Here is a 19,966-nt window from a genome sequence, read left to right as displayed (position 1 = left end):
TTCCATTTCACTCACCTGCCCCTTGGATGAGACTCAATGATTCCTTGTTTGATGAATCTCGGCCGTGATGGATTTCACCACTTGGGTCAGTTCCAGGGAGGTGAACCACGTCTCCTATTCCTCTCCAACTGGACTGACCTTGTTCCCTTTCCTCTTCAGCGGGTTCACATCCCATCTCAATCCCACTCTGCTTTTCGGTCATTGTTCCGTGTGTTCTCACCATCGTTCTTTAATGAGGAGCCTGGCCTAAATGCTTTGAAAATCTAGCCCACTCGAGTTAATTTCCTACCTGAAAGAACCCCATTAATTGTAGGTTGTAGAGAAATTTCTAATTGAGAAAATCACAGGTTTGGAATAGCTGGCAGCAATCCGAGTTGACATTCTGGGGCAGGGGTGGGGAACCTTTTCATGTTGGAATGCCGCTTTAAGTTAGCTGTAACCTAATAAGGCCGCAAACTTCAATTAGATATACTTCAAAACGCACATTATTTGGTAAAAATCTAACTACTATGTACTAACTTCAAGAAAATGAAACATGTTGTTAATTCTAAAGTTAACTAAGCTTTTAATGACTTTGTTGTTACTGCTTTTTTGTGGGAAAGCATTTGAATATTTGGTTGAAACATGGAAGTACGCAGTTTAAGCTGATGTTCTAGATGGGTATCCGTCATTTGTGACCTTAAGGGCGTCTTGATTTGAGTTACATGGGAGAATGTAGAATCGCAGCAATAAGTAACCGAAAAGCAAGAAAGCATTTTCCATGCGGGGAGGATTATTTAGTTGAATCTTCTTTTACTCTTTGGTATTTTAAATAACCATATAACAATTACAGCACGGAAACAGGCCCTCGGCCCTTCTAGTCTGTGCCGAACACTTACTCTCACCTAGTCCCATCTACCTGCACTCAGACCATAACCCTCCATTCCTTTCCCGTCCATATACCTATCCAACTTATTTTTAAATGATAAAATTGAACCTGCCTCCACCACTTCTACTGGAAGCTCATTCCACACAGCTACCACTCTCGGAGAAAACAAGTTCCCCCTCATGTTACCCCTAAACTTTTGTCCCTTAATTCTCAAATCCTCTTGTTTGAATCTTCCCTACTCTCAATGGAAAAAGCTTATCCACGTCAACGTTGTCTATCCCTCTCATCATCTTAAAGACCTCTATCGTCCCCCCTTAACCTTCTGCGCTCCAAAGAATAAAGACCTAACTTGCTCAACATACGTTCATTTTAACACAACTAATGTGTTAATTTCATCACAACTAAAACTAATAAAAGACGAACAAAAACATATTAATAAAAATAAAAGGACATGTTCTGCAAAATTTGGATTCATTCAAAAGGCCACACTTAACGTCCTAGAAGGCCGCATGTTCCCCACCCCTGGATAAGAGCGTGAAAGAAGCAATCCTTGAATCTGGTGCTATGTTATCTCCATTTATCTACATATAATTAAACTTCTGATCTTGATCACTTCCTGTTTGCGCTGCATATTGATATAATAAAAAACGCTACCACGTACGGCTGTGATTTTTGGCCACCTTACTCAGAATCCCCCTCTGCTGCGCATGACGAGGATTTTTCCCATCGATGAAAAATAAAAGATGTATTAATATTTTTTAAATGTTGAGATTCTCTCTCCTGTCAATCACGCCATGAAGGCCACAGCCCTTCTGGTGGGAGGGGGACGGTCTATAAAACCCGCAAGTGTGGAGGTGCCTCAGTTCTCTGCAAGATGGGGGAGCGACAGGTCACGACTCTCAGTCTGAGCTGTGAATAACACGGAACACACATTTACTTACAACTTACAAAATCCTTAAGGGGTTGAACATGCTACATGCAGGAAGATTAATTCCGATGTTGGGGAAGTCCAGAACAAGGGGTCACAGTTTAAGGATAATAGGGAAGTCTTTTAGGGCCGAGATGAGAAAATCTTAATTTTGCACAGAGAGTGGTGAATCTGTGGAACTCTCTGCCACAGGAGGTAGTTGAGGCCAGTTCATTGGCTATATTTAAGAGAGAGTTCGATGTGGCCCTTGTGGCTAAAGGGATCAGGGGGTATGGAGTGAAGGCAGGTATGGGATACTGAGTTGGGTGATCAGCCATGATCATATTGAATGGCAGCGCAGGCTCGAAGGGCCGAATAGCCTAATCCTGCACCTATTTTCTATGTACTAAACTGTGTGGTTTTACTGACCTGTGGGGGCCCTTAATGTGGTTTGAAAATGCAAAAGTGTGTTTTGGTTTGAAAATGCTAAAGTTGCCTTTGGTTTGAAAATCCAGAAGCTGCATTGCCTTATTGAAAAGGTCACTTGAGTTTGGTGGCCTTGCACCCTGCCTGGTGGAATTTCAAGGAATAGCTGTGAGTCAACTGCCAGCCCACCAGCTGTGAGTAACCTGCCAGCACACCAGGCTTGAGCCGCCAGCCCAAGAATCCATTCGGCCCACAATGTCCATACTAGCCCGCTGGAAACCAGTCCCTTCAGCCCACAACACCCATACTAGTGCTCCAGAAACCACCACCCCCCCCCCCCACTGGCCACCAATATTGGAATTGGTGGAGAGGTGGAATATTGCGTTGGCAGACCAGTCCTCCTGTGTGACGCTGGGACCCAACTTAGTCTAGTCAAATATAAAATTTGGATGCTTGTTACTTTGAGATAATCGGATAATTTTGTTCCAAGTATTCCTGATTTTGGCCTTGCAGTTATCTGCCAGAATTCTGATCACTTGACAAAGCATTTCTACCACCCCAACTGGATTTGAACCAGTATTTGTGGATGATTAGTCAACATGTTAGATGGTGAAGTGACAATTCAAGTTTAATCCTGATGAGGGCACATTGTCACCTGTTGGAAGGATAAATAAAACCAGCATATTCACCATGAAGGACAAGTGCCTTGAGACCACTGAGAAACACCCGTACAAATCCAAGCACAGGCTTGGCGATCGCTTCGCCGATCACCTCCGCTCGGTTCGCTACTACCAACCTGATCTCCCGGTGGCTCAGCACTTCAACTCCCTCTCCCATTCCCAATCCGACCTTTCTATCCGGGGCCTCCTCCATGGCCAGAATGAGGCCCACGGTAAATTGGAGGAGCAGCACCTCATAATTTGCTTGGGCAGTTTACACCCCAGCGGTATGAACATTGACCTCCAATTTCAGGTAGTCCCTGCTTTCTCCTCCCCTTCCCGGGTCTCCCTCAGCCCACTGTCTCCGCCTCTTCCTTTCTTCTTCCCCCCCACCCTCACATCAGTCTGAAGAGTCTCGACCTGAAACGTCGCCTATTTCCTTTGCTCCATAGATGCTGCCTCACCCGCTGAGTTTCTCCAGCATTTTTATCTATATACAAATGGATAACTCTAAGAGTACTCTAAGAGTAAACCTAGCAATTATAGACCTGTTAGTTTGACTTCAGTGGTGGGCAAATTAATGGAAAAGATACTTAGAGATAATATATATAAGCATCTGGATAAACAGGGTCTGATTAGGAACAGTCAACATGGATTTGTGCCTGGAAGGTCATGTTTGACTAATCTTCTTGAATTTTTTGAAGAGGTTACTAGGCAAATTGACGAGGGTAAAGCAGTGGATGTTGTCTATATGGACTTTAGTAAGGCCTTTGACAAGGTTCCTCATGGAAGGTTGGTTAAGAAGGTTCAACTGTTGGGTATAAATGCAGGAATAGCACGATGGATTAAACAGTGGCTGAATGGGAGAAGCCAGAGGGTTATGGTGGATGGCTGTTTGTCGGGTTGGAGGCAGGTGACTAGTGGGGTGCCTCAGGGATCTGTGTTGGGTCCTTTGTTGTTTGTCATGTACATCAATGATCTGGATGAAGGAGTGGTAAATTGGATTAGTAAGTATGCAGATGATACCAAGATAGGGGGTGTTGTGGATAATGAAGAGGATTTCCAAAGTCTACAGAGTGATTTAGGCCATTTGGAAAAATGGGCTGAAAGATGGCAGATGGAGTTTAATGCTGATAAATGTGAGGTGCTACACCTTGGCAGGACAAATCAAAATAGGAAGTACATGGTAAATGGTAGGGATTTGAAGAATACAGTTGAACAGAGGGATCTGGGAATAACCGTGCATAGTTCCTTGAAGGTGGAATCTCATATAGATAGGGTGGTAAAGAAAGCTTTTGGTATGCTAGCCTTTATAAATCAGAGCATTGAGTATAGAAGCTGGGATATAATGTTAAAATTGTACAAGGCATTGGTGAGACCAAATCTGGAGTATGGTGTACAATTTTGGTCGCCCAATTATAGGAAGGATGTCAACAAAATAGAGAGAGTACAGAGGAGATTTACTAGAATGTTGCCTGGGTTTCAACAGCTAAGTTACAGAGATAGGTTGAATAAGTTAGGTCTTTATTCTCTGGAGCGCAGAAGGTTAAGGGGGGACTTGATAGAGGTCTTTAAAATGATGAGAGGGATAGACAGAGTTGATGTGGACAAGCTTTTCCCTTTGAGAATAGGGAAGATTCAAACAAGAGGACATGACTTCAGAATTAAGGGACAGAAGTTTAGGGGTAACATGAGGGGGAACTTCTTTACTCAGAGAGTGGTAGCGGTGTGGAATGAGCTTCCAGTGGAAGTGGTGGTGGCAGGTTCGTTGGTATCATTTAAAAATAAATTGGATATGCATATGGATGAGAAGGGAATGGAGGGTTATGGTATGAGTGCAGGCAGGTGGGACTAAGGGAAAAAAAGTTGTTCGGCACAGACTTGTAGGGCCGAGATGGCCTGTTTCCGTGCTGTAATTGTTATGTGGTTATATGGTTATATGGATAGAAACATAGAATATAGGTGTAGGAGGAGGCCATTCGGCACTTCGAGCCAGCACCGCCATTCATGGCTGATCGTCCCCTATCAATAACCCGTGCCTGCCTTCTCCTCATATCCCTTGACTCCACTAGCCCCTAGAGCACTATCTATCTCTCTCTTAAATCCATCCAGCGACTTGGCCTCCACTGCCCCCTGTGGCAGGGAATTCCACAAATTCACAACTCTCTGGGTGGAAACGTTTCTTCTCACCTCAATCTTAAATGACCTCCCCTTTATTCTAAGAATCTCTAAAGCCAGCAGCACACACACAGACAGCATTTAGCATTCTTGTCATTAGCTGCAGCCTAGAACGCAAGTTCTTCTTCTTATCGAGTCCACACACAAGATTAGAAGTTGTTCAGCCAGAGCTGAGCACACTTCTCGGCATCTGCACAATGGTGTCTGTCTTGCGCTTCTTGTGCTTCTTGTGCGTGGTGGTGGAAAGATTGGTTGAAACAGGGCCGCGACGTGAACGCTCTTTCCTTGGCCCCAGAACGCAAGTGAAGGGAGGCGATTAAGCCTTGATACAGGGAGTTGATTAAGCCTTAAGTTGGAGGAGTGTGTGCAATTCTGATCCGCATACTGTGGGAAGGATGCCTTTGCACTGGTGACGTTGCAGAGGAAATTCATCAGGTTATTGCTCGGAAATTAATATGTCAATTACCAGCAGAGACTAGCATGATTTAAGTCATCTTTCTTGAAAAAGAGGGCTGATTTATCACACAATTCCTGCATCCACCCACCTGTGACTGTGATGTCCTGTAGATGTCAACTCTCTGTGCTCAGCCCCTTCCCTATTCCCACTTCTGTGTGAATCCAGAAGTGGCGGCGCTGTTGAACGGCTGCGGCTCGCCTGCAGTCCGTCTGTTTTTACTTTTTTGTTCTTTTTTTTGTCTTGTTTTAGTTAAATTTTAGTTTATTAGGTTGTGTTATGTGTGTGGGGGGAACATGGTTTTCTGTCTCTTCCTTCGGAGGAATGCGACTCTTTTGTCGTATCCCCCCCTTCTCTGCCTCTGTCTGCGCTGAGGCCTAATGGCGGAGCTGGAGGCCTCCAGCTGCGACCGACCTTGTGGCTCCAGAAGCAGAGCCAGCCAGGACTTACCAACGCGAGGCTGGCCAAATTCGGAGCTGTGGCGGCGTTCCGATGGCAGCGGCACGACTCGGCTGAGACGGTGCTCCGGTGAGGGCGGCCCGACTTGGGGCTCAGATGGTGCTCCGGTGGCTGAGGCGGCGACGGCGACCTGAATCTGGGGCTTGACCGCGGGCCAGTGGACGACATCGTCGGGAGCTTGCCGGTCACAGGTTGGTGCCTGTTTTCTGGAGCTCCCGCAGCAACAGCTGCATCTGCTGGACTGGAGGGCGGCAGCTTAGATCCACCCCGAGCCGCGGAGCTGAACCGGCCCGTTTGCGGACTTACCATCGCCCAGTGGGGTAACAACATCGCAGGCCTGGATCGCCTCAGCGCAGAGGGAGAATAAGGGGGGGAAGAGACAGTGACTTTAAGACTTTTGCCTCCATCACAGTGAGGAGGTGCCTGGTGAACTCACTGTGGTGGATGTTAATTTGTGTTTATTGTGTGTTTTTGTTGTTTATTATTATATGTATGGCTGCAGGCAACAACATTTTGTTCAGACCGAAAGGTCTGAATGACAAATAAAGGATCTAATCTAATCTAAAAACATAATTTCTTGCATCAGCTCTACAACCTATTGACAGGGCATCATATATATGTCACAGAAAGCTCACAAACCTTTGTGTTCCTTTGATGTAGTGGCCACTGAATCACCTCCCTAGTCACCACCTTCAGACATGATGTCGACAGGCGTTCACAAACTCTGTAGCTCTGGAATAAACAATATTAACAGAACCATCAGGTGACAATTGAATGTGAAAGAATACATTGCCTTGTAAACCAACAAACAGCATTACAGTGCAGCGGAGATGTGGAAACCACCCCTTCCAAACAGTTTTGGTCTCCTAATCTGAGGAAAGACATTCTTGCCATAGAGGGAGTACAGAGAAGGTTCACCAGACTGATTCCTGGGATGGCAGGACATTCATATGAAGAAAGACTGGATAGACTCGGCTTGTACTCGCTAGAATTTAGAAGATTGAGGAGGGATCTTATAGAAACATACAACATTCTTAAGGGGTTGGACAGGCTAGATGCAGGAAGATTGTTCCCGATGTTGGGGAAGTCCAGAACAAGGGGTCACAGTTTAAGGATAAGAGGGAAGCCTTTTAGGACCGAGATGAGAAAATCATTTTTTACACAGAGAGTGGTGAATCTGTGGAATTCTCTGCCACAAAAGGTAGTTGAGGCAAGTTCATTGGTTATATTTAAGAGGGAGTTAGATGTGGCCCTTGTGGCTAAAGGGATCGGGGGTATGGAGAGAAGGCAGGTACAGGATACTGAGTTGGATGATCAGCCATGATCATATTGAATGGCGGTGCAGGCTCGAAGGGACGAATGGCCTCTACTCCTACACCTATTGTCTGTTTCTAATAGACAATATGTGCAGGAGTAGGACATTCGGCCCTTCGAGCCAGCACCGCCATTCACTGTGATCATGGCAGATCATCCACAATCAGTACCCCGTTCCTGCCTTCTCCCCATATCCCGACTCCGCTGCCCAAACCCGCCCAAAGGTTCATCGGACGGCGTTACTGAGAGAGAGCTGGAGACGTCAGGCGCGAGGAGTAGCCCAGTAGGAGGATGAACTGGGTTCATGCCTACAGCCCGTCAAGGTAGGTGGAGTCGCCCCACGGGACACAAAGATGGGTGAGGAGAGGGAGGTCGGTTCACAAGAACTGCACCAGGACATCAAGAGATTTGGACTTTGAAAATGGCGAAGCCTGCATGTGTAATATGTGCTTTAAGAATTTCATTGTACAGTCACATATTGAACTAGTGAATTGTTGACCAAACATCAGTTCCTCTCAGCACTCAGCTCTCCAACTGATTCATCCTCAACAGACAGGGATTATCCTTTGCTATCTTGCAAACATTCTCTATTATCATAGCTGAAAGATACAATTCTACATTAAATGGTACAACTTCTGGTCCTGAACTATCCCAGCTGTGGACAGGTGATCTCTCCCTACCTTTAAGCAACCTCTAGCATGTAAATCAAACATATTTTGTTCATCTTACCGCTGTGTGTGATCTGGCCAAGTACAAATGACTACCATTTGTTACAAGTGTAATAAAAACAATGTGTATTTACTTGTTTAAGAAGGAACTGCAGATGCTGGAAAATCGAAGGTACACAAAAATGCTGGAGAAACTCTTGGGTGCAGCATCTATGGAGCGAAGGAAATAGGCAACGTTATTTGGACACTTAGGCTATTTAAAAAAGTTAATCTATTCTTAAGAATTGGATAAATGTTTAGATCTAGTAATTGAATTTTGTGATTAACTTCAATTAGGTAACTAACTAATTATATGCTTTAATTTCAGGTCATCCAAGTAAGATTGTTTCATATTTGTTTCATAATGCTTCAATCTATCTATATATTACTAAAACTCTGATCTTGACCGCTTTTGGCCCACTGTGCTGCGATTTCCGACAGAACGCTGCCACCTACGGCCGTCATTTTTGGCCACCTCGCTCAGAGCCCCCCTCCGCCTTACGGGTGCGGAGTATTTTTCCCATCGATGACAAATCAGAGAGATATTAACGTTTTTTAAAAATTCACCATTCTCTCTGCTGCCCATGCTGGAGGGAGGGGGAGGGACTATAAAACCAGGAAGTGGTGTGCCTCACTCAGTCTCTGGAAGATGGATGAGGCCAAGGGTCACATCTCTCTGAGCTCTGAATAACACTGAACAAATGTCAACACAACTGTGAGTCCCCTTAATGTGATTTGAAAATGAAAATATGGTTTGTTTGAAGTAAAAAGGCACTGCCTGCAAATGGTTGTTTGGGTGCTTTGGCTTGAAGTTGAAAGGCACTACTTACTGCAAATGGTGGCTTGGGAGCTTTGGCTTGAAGTTGAAAGGCACTACTTACTGCAAATGGTTGCTTGGGTGCTTTGGCTTGAAGTTGAGAGGCACTACTTACTGCAAATGGTGGCTTGGGTGCTTTGGCTTGTAGTTGAAAGGCACTACTTACTGCAAATGGTGGCTTGCATGCTTAGGCTTGAAGTTGAAAGGCACTACTGCAAATGCACTTATTTGCTGTTTGCACTCTATATTGATTTTAGATAAAACGCTACCACTTGCGGCTGTGATTTTTGGCCATCTTACTCAGTCCCCCTCCGCTGAGCAGGTGCAGAGAATTCTTCCCATCAATGAAAATTAAAAGTGTTATTAGTGTTTAAAAAATGTTGAGAATCTCTCTCCTGTCAATCATGCCATGAAAGCCACGCCTTTTCTGGTGGGAGGGGGAGGGGTTATAAAACCCAGAAGTGGCCTTGCACCCTACTGAAAGTGGTATGAAACTGCACTTGAATTTGGTGGCCTTGGATCCAGCTTGAAGTGGTAAGAAACTGCACTTGAATTTGGTGGCCTTGCACCCTGCTTGAAATGGTAGGAACATGGATTTGCATTTGGTGGCCTTGCACCCTGCTTGAAGTGGTAGGAAACTGCACTTGAATTTGGTGGCCTTGCAACCTGCTTGAAAAGGAATTCCAAGGAATAGTCATGTCAACTGCCAGCCCACCAGCCTCGAGTGAGCTGCCAGTAGATCAGGATTGAGGGACTGAGCTGCCACCCCAAGAACCCATACCAGCACTCCAGAGAGCCCCCACTAACCACCAATATTGGAATTGGTGGAGAGGTGGAATATTGCGTCGGGGGACCAGCCCTCCCGTGTGAACATGGAACCCAACGGGTCCCCCTTAGTCAAGTAATAACTGAAAATTTCATTCAGTTCTCTTAATTTTTAAGAAAGTTATGGGCTTTTGACTGTCCTCGATCACAGCTTTTGAGTTAAATCAATGGTAAAGCAATAGGGAACAAGATGCTAATTTCCCAGTATGAAAATGGCCATAACAGTTTTTAATACTGAAGATATGAAAGTGAATTAGGTGTCAAATTAAACTTATTTTTATGCTTTATCTGATGGGATAAATTGCAAACTTGATACATCTGCACTTTAGTCTGTTTTGACTATTTTGCTGTTGTAATGTACTTTGTACAAACCATGTTCTCGGGGTATCATAGAAACATAGACAATAGGTGCAGGAGTAGAGGCCATTCGGCCCTTCGAGCCTGCACCGCCATTCAATATGATCATGGCTGATCATCCAACTCGGTATCCTGCCTTCTCTCCATATCCCCTGATCCCTTTAGCCACAAGGGCCACATCTAACTCCCTCTTATATATAGCCAATGAACTGGCCTCAACAACCTTCCGTGGCAGAGAATTCCACAGATTCACCACTCTCCGTGTAAAAAATGATTTTCTCATCTCGGTCCTAAAAGTCTTCCCTCTTATCCTTAAACTGTGACCTCTAGTTCTGGACTTCCCCAACATCGGGAATAATCTTCCTGCATCTAGCCTGTCCAACCCCTTAAGAATTTTGTAAGTTTCTATAAGATCCCCCCTCAATCTTCCAAATTCTAGCGTGTACAAGCCGAGTCAATCCAGTCTTTCTTCATATGAAAGTCCTGCCATCCCAGGAAATAGTATGGTGAACCTTCTCTGTACTCCCTCTATGGCAAGAATGTCTTTCCTCAGATTAGGAGACCAAAACTGTACGCAATACTCCAGGTGTGGTCTCACCAAGACCCTGTACAACTGCAGTAGAATCTCCCTGCTCCTATACTCAAATCCTTTTGTTATGAATGGTAATATACCATTTGCTTTCTTCGCTCCCTGCTGCACCTGCATGCCTACTTTCAATGACTGGTGTACCATGACACCCAGGTCTCGTTGCATCTCCCCTTTTCCTAATCGGCCACCATTCAGATAATATCTAAGCCTAAATTTTAGTAACTACTTAAGTTATGATGTCGGATGGAAGCTGCATACCCAAATCTCGTTGCACTTATCAGGGCTCTCGCTTAACTTTTTTCCCTGTTGCCAGCCGGGCAACCTTGACAGCTTTTTAGGTTGCCAATTGACAGGTGGTCATTTAAGATGGCTTGCATGACGCGTGCGACAATGTGCTCGGACGAAGTGCGTAGTTACCAGTCGGAATTATACTCAATGAAGCATTCACATATTATTTCAGCTTCAAATAAAGTCACAAACTAAACATTCACCAATCAAGACATGATATATCCCACAATGACATGCAGCACTATTATAAGGCAGTATCTCAACTCTTTTTACACATTGCAATTAATGCAATTTATATTAGTTCTTTCCACTTCCAAACAATAATGTGGTTGAATTATTCAGCGTATGATCAACCTGTGTCAATAAATCCTGGACCATTAGAAGTTAGAAGGCAGTCGTGCAGAATGGATGGATTGAGGCAGGTGAATTATTACGTGTTGGTTGGAGTAGGTAAAATTGTGAGGGGAGAGCACGGGGGGGGGGGGGGGGGGGGGGGGGGTGGTGTCAGTGGTGTTGAATGGGGGGGGGGGGTTAAGTACGGGATGGATGGGGTAGACAAAAGTGCTGGAGAAACTCAGCGGGTGAGGCAGCATCTATGGAGTGAAGGAAATAGGCAACGTTTCGGGTCGAGACCCTTCTTCAGACTGTTCCCCCCATTCTTCTTGAATGGAAGGATCAGTACAGGATGGATGGGAGGGAGATCAGCGCAGGATGAATGGGGGGGGGGGGGAGGTCAGTACAGTGTGGATCGGAGGGTCTGTGCAGGATGAATGGGGGATCAATACAGGATGAATGAGGGGCAGGTGCAGGGTAAATGGAAGGTGGGTCAGTACGGGATGAATGCGTGGATTAGTACAGGATGGATGGGGAATCAGTACAGGATGGATGGAGGAGGTGCAGGATGGATGGGAAAGGAGTAAGTACAGGGTGAATTTGGGGAACCAGTGTAGGATGGATTGGGGGGGGGGGTTGCAGGAGAATTAATGCGAGGTGGATAGGGTGATCAGCGCTGGATGAATAGATTGGGGGGGGGGGAGATGGGGAGGGGAGCACAGGTGATGTCAGTGGGGACTGAATAGAGGCGGTAATGGGGATCAGTGCTGGATGTAGAGGAGGGGTCCCGGGATAAGTGGGGGGGGGTGGAGGGGGCGTACAAGAGAGAGAGAGAGAAGGGGGCGAGGTGGGGAGGAAGGAGGGTCAGCGCTCCTCGGACAACATCGCCCCGCTGCCTTGGCCGTTGGATACACCTCGCCACCGCCTCCCTCCTCCGCCAGCCAACGGGGCCTAGCGGTGCAGCTCAAAGATCCTATAGCTATAGGGTCTATGGTGCAGCTGCTTCAGAAGTGTCGAAGCGAATGACGGGCCGCTGCTTGCAAACCCGCGCTTTCAATACAAACCCTCCCGCACGCCAAGGCCTCCCCCTCCCTCCCTCCCTCCTCCCGGCCTCGGCGTGCGGGAGGGTTTGCATTGAAAGCGCGGGTTTGCAAGCAGCGGCCCTTATCAGGGCGGGAGGAGGAGATGGAGCTGCTGTTCGGGGCCCGTCATTCGCTGTGACCCTTCCTCACCCCGCACCTAGTATCTTTCCCACGCAATACAGCCGTCACCGCCAACACAAAACGTCGCGTTCCTTTTCTCCAGGGATGCTGCATGACCCGCGGAGTTACTCCAGTTTTTTGTGTCTATTTTCGGTACAAACCAGTATCTGATTTAGTTGCCCGGCGGCGCTTTGAGTGGTCAATGGCACCCGGGCAACCATTAATTTCGAGCCCTGCCTTGTGTCCGCACTGTATCTCTTTCGTCCTCTCTCTCTCTCTCTCTGGCTCTGTGTCCCTATCTGTCTCTTTCTGTCTGTCCGTCTCTCTCTCTCTCTCCCCACACTGGTCACACCAGCTAATTTTCAGCCGGTTTCCTTTACTGTGTCTCTCTCTCTGTCTCTCTCTCTCTCTCTGTGTCTATATCTGTCTATATCTGTCTCTCTCTCCCTCTCTCTCTCTGTATCTCTCATTGTCTCTCTCCCTCTCTCTCTCTCTCTGACTCTCCCTCTATCTCTCCCTCTATAGATATATATATATATATATATATATATATATATATAACCCTGTCTGTCTCTCTTTCTCTCACTCTCTTTCTCTGTCTTTCTCTCTGTCTGTCTGTTTCTCTCTGTCTGTCTGTTTCTCTCTCTCACTCTCACTCTGTCTGGCTCTCTCTGTGTGGCCCTCTATCTGTCTCTCTCTTTCCCTGTCTCTCACTGTCTCTCTCTCTGTCTCTCTCGCTCTCCCCCTCTCTCACTCTCCCTCCCCCCCCCCTCTCTCTCTCTCTCTCTCTCTTTCTGGCTCTCTCCCTCTCTCTCCCTCTCTGGGACAGAGGATTTGGGTGAACATAGACCCATGCCTGCCAACCGTGGGCCTAACTGCAGATAGATACATAACGTACTCAACACATAGGACAGGAAAGAGAAATGATCTGCAAATAGAAATGCCATTGGCCAGGACAGATATTTATAAGGACACGTTCTTTGTAAGAACCGCAATGGAATGGAATAAACGAGACAACAATGTCGTCTAAATGTTTAAGAAGGAACTGCAGATGCTGGAAAATCGAAGGTAGACACAAAATGCTGGAGTAACTCAGCGGGTGAGGCAGCATCTATGGAGTGAAGGAATACGTGACGATTCGGGTCGTGACCCTTCTTCAGACTCAAGAACCATTTCCTTCACTCCATAGATGCTGCCTCACACGCTGAGTTTCTCCAGCATTTTTGTCTAACAAGTCAAATCACCTTCACAGCGAGAGTATGGTGTACAATTTTGGTCGCCCAATTATAGGAAGGATGTCAACAAAATAGAGAGAATACAGAGGAGATTTACTAGAATGTTGCCTGGGTTTCAACAATTAATTTACAGAGAAAGGTTGAATAAGTTAGGTCTTTATTTTCTGGAGCGCAGAAGGTTAAGGGGGGACTTGATAGAGGTCTTTAAAATGATGACAGAGTTGATGTGGACAAGCTTTTCCCTTTGAGAATAGGGAAGATTCAAACAAGAGGACATGACTTCAGAATTAAGGGACAGAAGTTTAGGGGTAACATGAGGGGGAACTTCTTTACTCAGAGAGTGGTAGCGGTGTGGAATGAGCTTCCAGTGGAAGTGGTGGAGGCAGGTTCGATGGTGTCATTTAAAAATAAATTGGATAGGCATATGGATGAGAAGGGAATGGAGGGTTATGGTATGAGTGCAGGCAGGTGGGACTAAGGGAAAATAATTGTTCGGCACGGAGTTGTAGGGCCGAGATGGCCTGTTTCCGTGCTGTAATTGTTATATGGTTATAAGTGATAAATCTGGCTGTAATTTTTTTTAAATCGCCCATGGTTCTCTTGGGTTTTTACATACAAAATGAAAACGCATCAAAAGAAAAATTTACAGCCAGATTTATCACTTCTGAGAATTTTTAGATACCAAAGGAATCAAGAAAACACACAAATAATGCCTTACCTGATGAAATGCAGTGAGCAAACACGATATTTTCAATGTTTACCAAGCACTTTAGCTGCCGTATTCCCTTCAGTTCTCGCTTCTCTATATCTTAATTTCGCTTGACTTTTGGAGGGGGGAGAGGGGGGGGGGGGGAGAGAGGGCGGGGGGGGTAGAGAGGGGGGGGGGGTAGAGAGGGCGGCGCGAGCAGGGCCGATGGGCGGGGGGAGGGCAGAGAGAGAGGGGGGGAGTGAGGAGAGCGGGAAGAGAGAGGGGGGGCAGAGGGGGGGGCGAGGGGGGGCGGAGAGGGGGGGGGACGATGTGGGGGGAAGAGAGTGGAGGGGCGGACCGAGAGCGGGGGGGGGAGAGGAGGGGGCGGGAGAGAGGGGGGGAAGAGCGGGGGGGGCGAGGAGAGGGGGCGGGAAGAGGGGGGGGTGCGAGGGGGGGGGGGAGAGGCGGGTGGGAGAGGGGGGGGGGAGAGGGGGGGGGAGAGGGGGGGGAGGGGAGGGGGGGGAGAGAGGCGGGGGAGAGAGGGGGGGGAGAGAGGGGGGGGAGAGAGGGGGGGGGTAGAGAGGGGCGGGGAGAGAGTGAGGTGGAGAGAGAGGGGGGGATGAGAGGGGGGCGGAGGGGGCGAGAGGGGGGGGAGAGCGGGGCGACGAGCGAGAGGGGGGGAGAGGGGTAGAGAGGGGCGGGGCGAGAGGGGGGGTAGAGAGGCGGGGGGCGAAGAGGGGGGGGAGAGAGGGGGGGGGAGAGAGGGGGGGAGAGACGGGGGGGGACAGAGGGGGGGGGAGAGAGGGGGCGGGAGCGAGAGGTGCGGAGGCGAGAAGGGGATGGGGAGCAGAGGGAGGGGGAGAGAGGAGGGGGACGAGAGGGAGGGGGGAGAGGAGAAGGGGGGGACGAGGGGGAGCGAGGGGGGAGAAGCGGGGGGGGGGGGAGAGGGGGGGAGGAGGAGAGAGAGAGAAAGAGAGGGGGAGATGGAGAGAGAGAGAACCGCCTGCCGGCGCCTGTGCATGCTCCCCCTGCTGCATTAAAGGGAATGCATGCATCACTGGCTGCATTGCTGCCTCTCCCGCCGCATGGCGATGCTTTGAACCTCTTCTTGTAGGATTCCGGCAGTGTAGACGCTGCTAAGCGTATTACTGCCCTCCACAGGTCAAAGTTTGAACTAAATCCTTACATACAGTCCTGTAACTTGCAGGAATTGAAGAACAGCCCTGGATATCAGTTGATGTTTCTCACTGTGTCCAAACAAAGATGAAACAGAAAAAGCCTCAACTCCAAGTCCTGTCAGTCTAACAAACAATACTTCTCTTTCTACCCTGTACTTTTTACATTCTAGGAAAACATGCTTAACTGTCTCATTACTCCCACATTCACACAAGCCAGAAACATGTTTCCCTACAATGCACAAATAGTAATTTAACCCACAGTGTCCCAACCTCATTCTACACAGTTTAACTGAGTCCCTACGGGACAAAGATGTACAGAAACATATTTTCCTAACTTCAGATTGTATAGAAAAGTAGTGTCTACCCCTGACTTCCATTTCCCATCCTCTCTGCCATTCTTTTGTTAAGCCCTCTTTAATTATTTCTCTCAGTTCCACTCTCCCCAATAATACATGGATATCTATTTCTCTTCTTAAACTCTCCTTTGCTATGAGGTCCACCTGATCATTCCCCCTCACCCCAGCATGTCCGGGAACCCAGCAAAAAGTGATGTTACACGCAAACCCAATTCTAGAAAACACACTCATGATTTCATTTAGAATGTCAGGACGAGCTTTAGATTTCCCTACTCTTAAAGTTTCAAGAGCAGCTGCAGAATCAGAACAGATAATGACTTCACTAAAACTGGCTTCCTCAATCCACCATAGAGCCCATTGAATTGCCATTAATTCAGTCGTGAGAACAGAGCTTCCATCAGAAATGCGCCGGCCAATCTTCAACCCAAGCTGCTCCACATACACTCCAAACCCAGCTCTCCCACTAACTGGATCTTTAGATCCATCTGTAAAAACAATCAAAGTGCTCTCACTGATTGAATTAAGATATTCCACTATTCTTGGAGTCACCTCGCGCTTATCTTTTTCCTGAAGAAAAGCAAGCTCAATAAACAGTTCAGGAAGAACCCAATAGGGCACAGGTAGCCATATTGTATGCTCTATAATACCCCCTTGTTCCAAACCCAGCTTCTTAGCCTACTGATTTATGACAAAAAATGTGTTATATTTGTTACCATCATCAACCTCTTGCAACAAACACCTTGCTGGGAAGGTATCATCACACCCACAAAGTTTAGCCCAGTAATGTAACCCTAGCTTAATGCGCCTTAACCATAAGGGCATTTCTCCCATTTCAACAATCAGGGCAGGGACTGGGGAAGTCCTGAAGGCTCCACAGCAAAGCCTCAAAGCCTTTACCTGCAACACATCTAGCCTAGCCAGAACAGTTTTAGACGCAGACCCATACACAAAACACCCATAGTCAAGAGAAGATCTGATCATGGCCTGATAAATTAGCAGCATTGTCTCCCTGTTGGCCCCCCACTCACACCCAACCAGACTTCTCATAACATTCAGAACTTTTCCACACTTCAACACAATTTTACCTACATGCACAGCCCAAGTCATACGCTCTTCAAACCAAACACCCAAAAACTTAAAAACCTTTACCTTCTCCAATAGAGACCCATACATATACAGCCCTAACTTAGGTAACTTTCTTTTAAACCAAATACCATATATTTAGTCTTAGAGGCAGAGATTTTAAAGTCCCATGTGTTCCCCCATTCCTCTACAGACACTAACACTCTTTGAATCTGTTTTAAAACAAACTCTACATTACGACCTCTTTTCCAGATGGCCCCGTCATCTGCAAACAAAGACAGACCAAATCCTCTCTCTAATTTACAAAATATGTCGTTTATCATGATATTAAATAAAACTGGACTGATAACACTTCCCTGCGGGGTTCCATTCTCTATTTCTACAGTCTCTGAGCTGACACTACCAACCATTACTTGTATTGTTCTATTCAATAAAAAATCCTTAATCCAGTTGAACATTCGTCCCCTGACTCCCAAGTCAAAAATTTTAATCATTAATCCCTCCTTCCACAAAGAATCATATGCCTTCTCAATATCAAGGAATACACTCACTACTGTTCCTTGCTTCTAAATGCCCTTTTAATATCCTGATCCAAAACTGATACAGACTCCATTGTAGACCTTCCATTCCTAAAGCCATTCTGTACATCAACAAGTAGTCCTCTGGTTTCTAAAAAATAAACTAGTCTGTTGGTTACCATCCTCTCCATAATTTTACAGAGCACTGCTGTGAGCGCTATAGGGCGATATGAACTAGGGTCAGATGCCTCTTTGCCTGGTTTTAAAATAGGGACCACGACTGCATGTTTCCATTCCTTTGGTAAATAACCCTCTGCCCACACAGTATTAAACAAAGCTAAGATTTCATCAAGTACAATATCATCCAGATGTTTAAATAACTCATACGACAACCTATCTCTCCCCGGGGTGGTATTTGCCCCAGACATAATTGCATCCTTCAACTCTTTTATGGTAAAAAACAGATTAAAGGTATTATCATTTACTAAACTCCTCTCCAGCTTCCACTGATTAACTGCCATCAGCTCAGTTCTCTTTCTACACCTCTCCACTCCCATGCTCTCTGATCTATGCACTGCTTGAAAACTGTCAACACACATGTCTGCTTTTTCCTTATTGGAGACTGCTACCACCTCACCCTTCTGCAACACTGGTAACAAACTTCTTTTGTATACTCCTGACATTCTACGCACAGCTGACCACAAATGCCTTACTGGAGTTTCCGGGCCTAGCGTACCACAAAACTTCCTCCAACTATTCCTCTTTGCATCCTTTACAACTCGTCTTGCTACTGCCCTTAGCCGCTTGTACTCCATTGCATTGACCAAAATTGGATACTTTCTTAATTTTCGATAGGCTATATTCCTATTCCTTACAGCTTCATTACATTCTTTATTCCACCAAGGAACAGACATACGGGACCTAGGTTCCTGCTTCACAGGAATAGTACAACAAGCTGCCTCATGAATCATGAGATAATGGAAGTATTCCAACTATCTACAGAACCCTCACTATTAACCTCTCCAACTAAACTTTGAGCCTTCTCTGGAATTTATCCCATTTGGCCTGAAAAAGTTATATCTAGGGACTTCTTTTCCACTTCTCTCCTCAAATCCCTACCAAACCTACATAAAATTGGATAATGATCACTACCCAGTGTATATCTATCCATTACATCCCATTCACCAATCTTGCTAAATTTGATGAAGCAATTGATAAATCTATGTGGCTGCAGGTGTTTCTCACACTATTATACCTAGACGGCCTTCCATCATTTAACAATACCAACTCATACTTGTCTAGAAATTCTTCAACAATAACACCATTTTTATCCCTGTGATCACTACCCCATAAAGGATTATGCGCCATTAAAGTCTCCAATCATATAACAGGACACCTACCTTCTCCATTATCTCATCAAATCTGACAATATCAAGGGTTGACAGGGGTTCTAATAATTTATCACAGTGATAGAATTCTGGCCGCTCCCTAAACTTCCACAGCCAAAACCTCAAGATTAGAATTAATGTAAACTTTCCTATACTGCAACCCAGTCTTAACAAAGTTGCACAACCCACCTGATCTATCAGACCATCAATAGCCACAAATTCATAAACCGGGATTACAAATCTAGACCGGGCTTTAACATGTCTCTGGGATACAGATAGTCTGTGCGTCTTTAAATTTCATCAAAAAATCTCTTAACTCTGACGTTTCCAATCAGACTCCGGGAGTTCCATTGAAGTATATAAAACATTATGAGGGTTAATGAGGAATCCCACATCAAACTCACGACATACTCCATACTGAGCTATCGACAACTGTGCCCTCTCCATACACTGAATCCTCAGTCATGTATGATGAAACTTTTTCTGGCAACTGCGTTACATGAGGACTTTCAGCGCCACACCATAAACCTGATGATATCTGACCGGTGCTGCTTCTTAGATCCTACAGCACATCAGACACAAAAGACAGAAATGACCTCATTATTAAAAATCAATGTCAGATGGAAAAAGCCGACGGCAAGTTTGCACAGAGATCTGGCTTCTCCTAGCACCAATATAGTCAGAGCGCAAAATCTCCGCGTTTCTCTAGCCACCCTGTGAGCGGGCCTCTGCTATGACAGTTGTCGGATACTTCCACTTCCTGCACTCGCTTCGCCTGACACAAAGCGATCACAATCACGAAACCTGCTGCATGATACCCATCACGTTTAGGCACTTAGGCGCCTCTGCCTGCAATTTGGTATTAATGATCTACCACCGCACTTGCGCACTTTCTTTTTACCCCGACAGACCCCAGCACATGTCCAAACCTCTGGACAGTTATAACAGCGCCAACGGTGGTTTAATGTACTCCTCACTTGTACGCCTAAGTCCCAAGAAACACTTATGTCGGCAGTAGTCCATCTTTGAAGTAAGCAGGACGGGCGGGTCCTAACTCCATTACTACTCTAAATCGCACAAACAAGCAGGTACCTGGGCCCCCTTAACATTTTCTAAGATCTCCTTCTAGACAAGCCA

At 46.2% G+C, this 19,966-nt stretch overlaps 1 long non-coding RNA gene across 1 annotated transcript; it reads right to left on the bottom strand.

Moving 5' to 3' along the window:
- Positions 1-256: 256 nt before the first annotated feature.
- On the bottom strand, positions 257-17,491 carry LOC116970079. The gene is made up of 4 exons (XR_004411005.1): positions 17,478-17,491; positions 16,990-16,992; positions 6,591-6,683; positions 257-289 (listed from the first exon to the last, which is right to left on the bottom strand). It is a non-coding gene; the product is annotated as an uncharacterized LOC116970079 (long non-coding RNA).
- Positions 17,492-19,966: the final 2,475 nt, after the last annotated feature.

The sequence above is a fragment of the Amblyraja radiata genome, unplaced genomic scaffold, assembly GCF_010909765.2.
Source record: "Amblyraja radiata isolate CabotCenter1 unplaced genomic scaffold, sAmbRad1.1.pri scaffold_511_ctg1, whole genome shotgun sequence".
NCBI lineage: Eukaryota > Metazoa > Chordata > Chondrichthyes > Rajiformes > Rajidae > Amblyraja > Amblyraja radiata.
This window is presented reverse-complemented; position numbering and strand designations above follow the sequence as displayed.